A 9,449-nucleotide genomic window follows, 5' to 3' on the forward strand; every position below is an offset into this window, starting at 1 on the left:
TTGAACCCGGGAGGCGGAGGTTGTGGTGAGCCAACCAAGCCACGGCACTCCAGCCTGGGAGACAGAGCAGGACTCCGTCTCAATCAAAAAAACACTTAGGAGTAGAACAGCAGGGTCGTAGGCTGGGCCTGTGTTTATGGAAACTGTCAAACTGTTTTCTCAGTGGCCATCCACTTTTCCTTCATAGCAAAGCAGGATCTGAGTCTGCAGCCCCCTCTGAGCGTCTGCCCTTCTGAGAGGCACCTTCATAAAATTCCCTTGCCCCCTTCCGAAAGGCAGAGGACTTGGGGGCTGGTACACAATGGGTTAGGAGGTGAGACCCCCTTCTCTTTTTTTTGAGACAGGGTCTCACTCTGTCACCCAGGCTGGAGTACAGTGGCATGACCACGGCTCAGCGCAGGCTTGACCTCCCAGGTAGCTGGCACTACAGGTGTGTGCCACCATGCCTGGCTAATTTTTGAATTTTTTTGTAGAGCCAGGATCTCCCTATGTTGCCTAGGCTGGTCTCAAACTCCTGGGCTGAAGCAATCTGCCTGCTTCGGCTGCCCAAAGTGCTAGGATTACAGGTGTGAGCCACTATGCCCGGCCGGACCTTTCTCACAGCACCAGCGGACATGTCTAAAATTACCAAGTGAAGGGATTTAATGGAATGGTTCTTTGCCTAAACACTTTCCGCTGGGTTTTGTCCCTGGCCAAGTGAGGCTGGGGGAATGTTTTTTTAGTGAAAGCGCAGGGTGCTCCGTGAGCCAACAAGATCCCGTGCTGCTTGCTTAGAAAACAATTGTCCCCCGGTCCGTGTTGATGCCTGACTAGCAATAGTGGGGAGATGGGCTGGCGGGTGTTTCCTGACCCAGGAGGGCAGTGAGTGTGGGTACCGGCTGTCCAGCAGGCGCTCAGCCCTTGTGGAGATCAGTGACACCTGCGCAAATGAGAACCAGAGGGGGCTGCTTATTCAGAGCTTGCCACAGCAAGGGAGTCGGCCTCTGTCGCTTGCGTTGACCAAGATGCCAAGGCCGGCAGGGGAGGGGGGAAAGCTTCATGGAGGGGAGGGGAAGGCTCGCTGTGTCCTGGCTGGTGGCTGTTGGTGTGGGGAAGTGGGAGGCAGGCTGCTGTGTGGTCTGCGTGTTTGTCCCACTGATGCTCGTATTGAAATGTTATTAGTTTTTTGTGTTTTGTGTTTTTTTGTTTGTTTGTTTGTTTGGTTTTATTTTTAAGAGTCAGGGTCTTGCTTTGTTGGTCCAGGCCGGAGTGCAGTGGTGCGATCACAGCTTACTATATAGCCTTGACCTCTCAGGCTCAAGCGATTCTCCCATCTCAGCCTCCTGAGTAGCTGGGACCACAGGTGCACGCCACCAGCCTGCCTAATTATTTATTTTTGCGGAGATGAGGTTTCAACATGTTACCCAGGCTCATCTTGAACTCCTGGGCTCAAGTGATCCACCTGCCTTGACCTCCCAAAGCACGGGAATTACAGGCTCGAGTCACGGCACCTGGCCGCATTGTTTGTATTAACAGGTGGGACCTGTAAGTGCTGATTAGTGCGTGGGGGAGCTGTGCTTCCTGGGTGGGATTAATGCCATTATATTAATAAAAGGCAAGGAACCCCCTCGCATCTCTCTTTGCCCTTCCACCAGGTGAAGATTTAGAGTTCAAGACGTCAGCCTGTAGCCAGAATCGCCAACCCTGCCTGTTGACTTTGGACTTGCAGCCTTCAGAACTGTGAGAAAATACATTTCTGTCCACTATAAGCAACCCAGTCTGAGGTATTGTGTCCCGCAGCACACAGGGCCTCAGGTGCAGGCATGCTCCCAACTCCGAGTGGGCGTCTTCTGTGGCCGTCGGGGCGTGTGTGGCTTTTCAGGGCTGGCCGGTGGGGCTGCTGCTGTTTGACGCCCTGGGCTGGTTGCTGCGCAGTGGGCAGAGTTCTGTTTTTTTTAGGCGGTCTGGCCCCTGTTCGCGTGTGTATTCAGTCCCTCCCCTTCGGTGCAGAGTTTCGTGGCACGGGCGTGGGTACCGGGGGCTGCAAAGAGCTGAGGCCGTTTCTCAGTTGACGGCGGGATCTGCTGTTGGAGGTGGTGGGGATTGGTGGGGGGGGGTTCTACGGAGAATTGGCATCCTTTTGTGAGGCCACCACACTGGTTGTCACTGAGAGCTCTGATGGAGAGACAGGTCAGCTCCTTCAGCCGCAGTAAGGGATACCCCCGTGGGCGAGGGAGTCTGGGGGAGATTTGGGTTCGGGGTTCTTTACCCGTGTTCTGTCTGTCCCAAAGCCCTTGCCCTGTGTCTCAGGGTGCCCATGCCTGATGTGTAGCTCCTCAGCTTAGGGAGCACGGTGGGGTTGGGCGTCGTGTATTTAATAATTTTTTTTTTTGAGACGGGGTCTTACTCTGTCGCCCAGGGTGCAATGTAGTGGTGCTATCTCGGTTCACTGCAACCTCCGCCTCCCGGGTTCAAGCGATTCTCCTGCCTCAGCCTCCTGAGTAGCTGGAATTACAGGCATGTGCCACCACACCCAGCTAATTTTTGTGTTTTTCGTAGCAATGCAGTTTTGCCATGTTGGCCAGGCCGGTCTTGAACTTCTGACCTCAGGTGATCTGCATGCCTGGCCTCCCAAAGTGCTGGGACTATAGGTGTGAGCCACCGCGCCTGTCCTAACAGGTGTTGCACCTCCAGCTCTGACAGGCCCCTGGCTTGTCCTCAGCCACGTCTGTCCTGTGGCTCCTGGAGATGGGGGCTCCTCCAACGCTGCCTCCAAGGCCTTCTGATTGTCAGCGACGCTCTAGGCTGAATATTCCCTTCCTTCAACTTCTCCTTTTCCCTCAATTTGCTCTCCATAGCCATTGGAAGACTTCTGAGTCCACAATACTTAACAGCTTTACCGAGCTGTTATGTGTAATTCACATACCATACAATTCACCCATGTAAAGTGTGCAATTTGATGGATTTTGATTTATTCCATGGATTTTATTTTATTATGGAAAAATATATGTAACATAAAATTTGCTGTTTTAACCTCTTTTTTTTTTTTTTCTTTGACGGAGTTTCCCTCTTGTTGCCCAGGCTGGAGTGCAATGGCGCTATCTCAGTTACGGCAACCTCCACCTCCCAGGTTCAAGCAATTCTCCTGCCTCAGCCTGCCGGGTAGCTGGGATTACAGGTGCACACCACCACACCCAGCTGATTTTTGTATTTTTAGTAGAGATAGGGTTTCTCCACGTTAGTCAGGCTGGTCTCAAACTCCTGACCTCACGTGGTCTGCCCACCTTGGCCTCCCAAAGTGCTGGGATTACAGGTATGAGCCACCGTGCCCAGACCATTTTAACCATTTTTAAGTGTACAATTAGTGGAGCTAATTACATTCTACAATACTAATTACGTTCACAATTTGTGCAGGCATCACCACTATTTACAAAATTTTGTACCGAGTGAACAATAACGGCATTCCTCTCTCCCCTCAGTGCCTGTGGGCCTCTAACCTAGTTTTTGTCTTTATGAATTTGCCTATCAGGAATGTTTCATGACTAGGCATGGTGGCTCATGCCTGTAATCCCAGCACTCTGGGAGGCTGAGGCAGGCATATCACGAGGTCAGGAGATCGAGACTATCCCAGCTAACATGGTGAAACCCTGTCTCTACTAAAAATACAAAAAATTAGCCAGGCATGGTGATGGACGCCTGTAGTCCCAGCTACTTGGGAGGCTGAAGCAGGAGAATTGCTTGAATCTGGGAGGTGGAGGTTGCAGTTGAGCTGAGATCATGCCACTGCACTCCAGCCTGGGTGACAGAGTGAGACTCCGTTTCAAAAATTAAGTAAATAAAGATAAGACACTCCAAGTCAGCCAGGTGTAGTGGCTCACAAAAAAGTTTTTTTAAAAAAAGTTTCATATAAATGGAATCATGCAATAATTGTCTTTGTATTGCTTATTTCATGTAGCAGACGTCATTTTAAGATTCGGCCAGGTGTGGTGGCTCATGCCTGTAATGGCAGCATTTTGGGAGGCCGAGGCGGGTGGTTCACAAAGTCAGGAGATTTTGAGACCATCCTGGCCAACATGGTGAAACCCCATCTCTACTAAAAATACAAAATTAGGTGGGTGTGGTGGCAGATCCCTGTAATCCCAGCTGCTCGGGAGGCTGAGGCAGGAGAATTGCTTGAACCCGGGAGCCGGAGGTTGCAGTGAGCCAGGATTGCACCACTGCACTCCAGCCTGGGCAACAAGAGCAAAACTCCCTCCCAAACATGTTTTGGCATATATCAGTACCTGATTCATTTTGTTTGTTTTTGTGTTTGTGTTTGAGACAGGGTCTCACTCTGTTGCCCAGGCTGGAATGCAGTGGCACAAACACAGCTCACTTCAGCCTTGACCACCTGGGCTCAAGCGATCCTCCTGCCTCAGACTCCCATGTAGCTGGGACCACAGGCACATGCCACCACACCCAGCTCATTTAAGAAAAAATTTTTGTAGAGATGGGGTCTTTGTTGCCCAGGCTGGTCTCAAAGTGCTGGCCTCAAACGATCCTCCCACCTCGGCCTCCCACAGTGCCAAGATTCCAGGCGTGAGGCACCGTGCCCAGCCATGCCGAACTGTTTCCACAGCAGCTTCACCATTTTACATTCCCAGCAACAATGTATGAGGGTTCCAATGTTTCCACATGCAATGCTTGTTATTTTCTGTTTTTTAAATTGTAGCTATCAGCCTGGTGTGGTGGCTCAACTCCTGTAATCCCAGCACTTTGGGAGGCCAAGGAGAGTCGATCACCTGAGGTCAGGAGTTTGGGACCAGCCTGGCCACCATGGTGAAACCCCGTCTCTACTAAAAATATAAAAATTAGCCGCGTGTGGTGCTACGCCTGTAATCCCAGCTACTCAAGAGGCTGAGGTTGGAGAATTGCTTGAACCTGGGAGGCAGAGGCTGTAGTGAGCCAAGATTGCGCCACCGCACTCCAGCCTAGGCAGCAGAGCAAGACCCCATCTCAAAAAAAAAAAAAAAAAAAAATTAGCTGGGTGTGGTGGTACACACCTGTAATCCCAGCTACTTGGGAGGCTGAGGCAGGAGAATCACTTGAACCCGGGAAGCAGAGGCTGCAGTGAGCTGAAATTGGGCCACTGCACTCCGGCCTAGGCGACAGAGTTAGACTGCATCTTAAAAAGTTCATTTTCTGTGTCATTTTATGGTGTGGAATCAAAGTTCCATTTTGTAAGAAACTGAAACTTTATGAAATGATTAGTTCCTTATATCATGAGTCATCGCAGAAAAAGTGAATTCTGTCCGGTGCTGCAGCAGAGGTGGGACACGTGTCAGTGGCTTTGCCCACCTGTTACAGCCACCAGTGGGTCAGTCCTTGTCACCCAGACCCTCGCCACACTCAGAAGTGGCTTGGCTTCACTGGTGACGTGCGGTGACACTCTGGAGAACCCATGATGCGCTGAAACCTTTGCTTCTAGGACAGTGTTACGCGGAAACACCCTTCACTGGGAGCCTGAGTTCCCGGAGACCTGCTTCCATGAGAGCGGCTGGGCCTACACGAGCCCTGGGATGGGACTGCCTCCACTTCCCCGCTGGGAACAGAAGAGCCTGGTGCCAGCTCCGGGCAGGGCTACTGCAGCTCACAGCTGGCTCTGCGGGATCATGTCCCCAAGGCTGACCGGTGATGTCAGGGCAGCTGCCCCTTTCCCAGGGGCTGGGGTTGTCTGGCAGAGAGCCAGGCCGGGCTCTGTCTCCACTTACTGCCCAAGGACTCTGGGTAACAGGGAGGGTAGGCCCAGGCCTCCCTGGCTGGGGCGGGGGGCTGGGTCCCCCTGCCCCCCACCCTCTGCAGCTGGCAGGTCCCACACCTTCTGAGGCAGCGGCATGGCTTTCCTCTGGCTCCTCTCCTGCTTCTCCCTTGTGGGGGCTGCCTTTGGTGAGTGCTGGGGCCCGAGGGGTCTGTCCTGAGGGAGCCCTGAGACTGGCTGAGAGGGGGATCTGAGTCCCTTGCTCTGCCCCCTGGGGCCTCATCCCCAGCACAGGTAACCTGAGGGCTGAGAGAGGAGAGGGTCCTTCGGGGGCTTTCTGAGCCCGCACAACCTGCTGCAGGAGTGGAAAGGACGTTGCTGGCCTCTGCCATGGTCTGAGGCTCCAGAAGTGGCTGGGGTGGGGGTGCCGTGTGCAGGGTAAAGTGTGGCCCCCGGAGACCTCCCAAGGCCTGCACCAGGGTTTTCATTATGCCAGGTACTTGCCAAGCATTTTCTTTCTTTTTTTTTTTTTTTTTTTTGGCAAGGAGGACAGTTTCACTCCTATTGCCCAGGCTGGAGTGCAGTGGTGCGATCTCCACTCACTGCAACCTCCACCTCCTGGGTTCAAACGATCTTCCTGCCTCAGCCTCCCGAGTAGCTGGGACTACAGGCGTGGACCACCACACCCGGCTGATTTTTGGTAGAGATGGGGTTTTACCATGTTGGCCAGGCTGGTCTCGAACTCCTGACCTCAGATGATCCCCCCGCCTCGGCCTCCCAAAGTGCTGGGATTACCGGCGTGAGCTACTGTGCCTAGCCGCATTTTCTATTTTTTAAAAAGAGAAATAGTAAAAGAAAATACAGAAAAGAATATGACATCCTTGTATCTACTGTCAGAATTCAGCAAATCTTTTTGCAGATTTGCTTCAGGTATTTTGAAAACCGGTTTTACTCAGGCTTCCCTTTTCCCCCTCCACCCTCTCTGGAACGTGAGCTTGATTCTGAGCTTGCTGTGAATGATTGCAGTGTGGGCTTATACAAGTGTACTACATATTTAGACATCTATACATAAGATTTCAAAAAGTTTACATCAACGGAACGGTATTCTATCCTGTTTTTTTTTTTTGTTTTTGTTTTTGTTTTTGAGACAGGGTCTCACTCTGTCACCCAGGCTGGAGTGCAATGGTGTGAGTTTGCAGCTTCAAACTCCAGGGCTCGAGTGATCCTCCCAGTATAGCCTCCTGAGTAGCTGGGGCTACAGGCAGGCTGGCTAAGTTTAAAAAAAAATTTTTTTTTTTTTGGTGGAGATGGAGTTTTTTTTTGTTTTTTTGTTTTTTTTTTTTTGATGGAGTCTTGCTCTGTTGCCCAGGCTGGAGTGCAGTGGCACAATCTCGGCTCACTGCAACCTCAGCCAGCCTCCAAGTGATTCTCCTGCCTCAGCCTCCCGAATAGCTGGGACTACAGGCACGCACCCCCATGCCCAGCTAATTTTTGTATTTTTAGTAGAGACAGGGTTTCACCGTGTTGGCCAAGATGGTCTCGAGCTCATGACCTCGTGATCCACCCACCTCGGCCTCCCAAAGTGCTGGAATTACAGGTATGAACCACTGCGCCTGGCCTGTTTTTTTTTTCTTTCAGACAGAGTTTCACTCTTGTCACCCAGGCTGGAGTGCAGTGGCATGATCTTGGTTCACTGCAACCTCTGCCTCCTGGGTTCAAGCATTTCTCCTGCCTCAGCCTACTGAGTAGCTGGGATTACAGGCATGCATCACCACACCTGGCTAATTTTTATATTTTTAATAGAGATGGGGTTTCACCATATTGATCAGGCTGGTCTTGAACTCCTAACCTCCGGTGATCTACCCGTTCAGCCTCCCAAAGTGATGGGATTACAGGAGTGAGCCACCACGCCTGGCCTGGGGTCTTATTATGTTATCCAGGCTGGTCTTGAAATCCTGGGCTCAAGTGATCCACTCACCTCGACCTCCCAGAGTGCTGGATTACAGGCGTGAGCTACTGTGCCTGGCTGATGTAACTAACACTCCATTCTACCTCCATTCTACAACAATGCGCTTTTTCCCCACTGAAATCTTCTCACTTCCTGCATGTTGACATGGAGCTCCAGCTCATTCACCTGCGTTTTTTTTTCTTTTTCTTTTTCTTTTTTTTTTTGAGAGGGAGTCTTACTCTGTCGCCGAGGCTGGAGTGCAGTGGCGCGATCTCGGCTCACTGCAAGCTGTGCCTCCCAGGTTCATGCCATTCTCCTGCCTCAGCCTCCTGAGGAGCGGGGACTACAGGTGCCCGCCACCACACCCAGCTAATTTTTTGTATTTTTAGTAGAGATGAGGTTTCACCGTGTTAGCCAGGATGGTCTCGATCTCCTGACCTCGTGATCCACCCACCTCGGCCTCCCAAAGTGCTGGGATTACAGGCGTGAGCCATTGTGCCCGGCCTATCAAAGGTAAAACCTTAAAAGCATCCAAAGAAAATCCATTAAACCTTTTAAAAAGCAACAGTAAATCACTGACTTCTCCACGAATCAACAGAAGCCAGAAGACATAGAAACACCTTCCAATTCCAAATATCCATGTACGTACCCACATGCACGCCACGACAAAAATTATTTTTCAGAGTGACAGGCGACTTTTACGAGATCAAAATGAATAAATATCTTTTCAGACAGTGGAACGACAGGACAATTTTCTGCAACAAAATTTTCACTGCATTAAAGGAAAGACTGAAAGGTGAGAGAGAGAGAGAGAGAAGAGAGACACCACCAATCCAGACACATCCTGGGAAAGGAACCGGCCCCCTCCATGGTCTGGCCAAAGTGATGGAAGCTGAGCATGAGGAAGCCTCAAGATCTAACTGCAGAGGCCAGGAGTGGTGGCTCAGGCCTGTGATCCCAGCACTTTGGGAGGCTGAGCAGGCAGATCACCTGACATCAGGAATTTGAGACCAGTCTGGACAACATAGTGAAACCGCATCTCTACTGAAAATACAACAATTAGCCAGGCGTGGTGGTGAGTGCCTATAATCCCAGTTACTTGAGAGGCTGAGGCAGGAGAATGCCTTGAACCCAGGAGGCAGAGGTTGCAGTGAGCCAAGATCATATCACTGCACTCCAGCCTAGGCGACAGACGAGACTCTGTCTAAAAAAAAAACAAAAACAAAACAAAAAAAACAAAGTCTAACTGCAGGGTCACAGAAAATGCAGAGAGGGAGGCGGGAAGAGTGTGGGAGCTGAGAGGACAAGGGCACCAGCTCCCAGCGCTGGATGCAGAAGGTGTGAGGGGCTGGGGTCTGACGTGGGAGGGGGTGATGCTTGCACGCACATTCCGGGGCACTGGACATGGGGGACTAAATGCAGAGAAAGGCGCCTGGTGTGGGTCAGCACTGGTCCCAGTGACAACCCCAGGGGGCTATGGATTGCAGAGCGTGGCCAAGGACTGCTGCCTTCCAGAAAGCCCCATGGGTCAAGCTAGCTTCAGCAGGTAGGGCCTAAATTCTAAACCCAGGGGTGGAGCCTTGAGCAAGGAGGAGATAGGAAGACGTCAGCTTCCTGAGAAGGCTGGGTTGCCAAGATGAACTGCAGCCTGGAAAGGGAACGGTAGTGCCACCCCTTTGTGGGTGACAAGGACAACTTCAAGCCCACCTCCCCTGGGCCACACAGAGAGACACGGGCAGTACAGTCAGTGTTTCTAAACAGATGCATTTAATGGGAAATCCTTTT

This window comes from Hylobates moloch, unplaced genomic scaffold (assembly GCF_009828535.3).
Source record: "Hylobates moloch isolate HMO894 unplaced genomic scaffold, HMol_V3 SCAFFOLD_6, whole genome shotgun sequence".
Lineage (NCBI taxonomy): Eukaryota > Metazoa > Chordata > Mammalia > Primates > Hylobatidae > Hylobates > Hylobates moloch.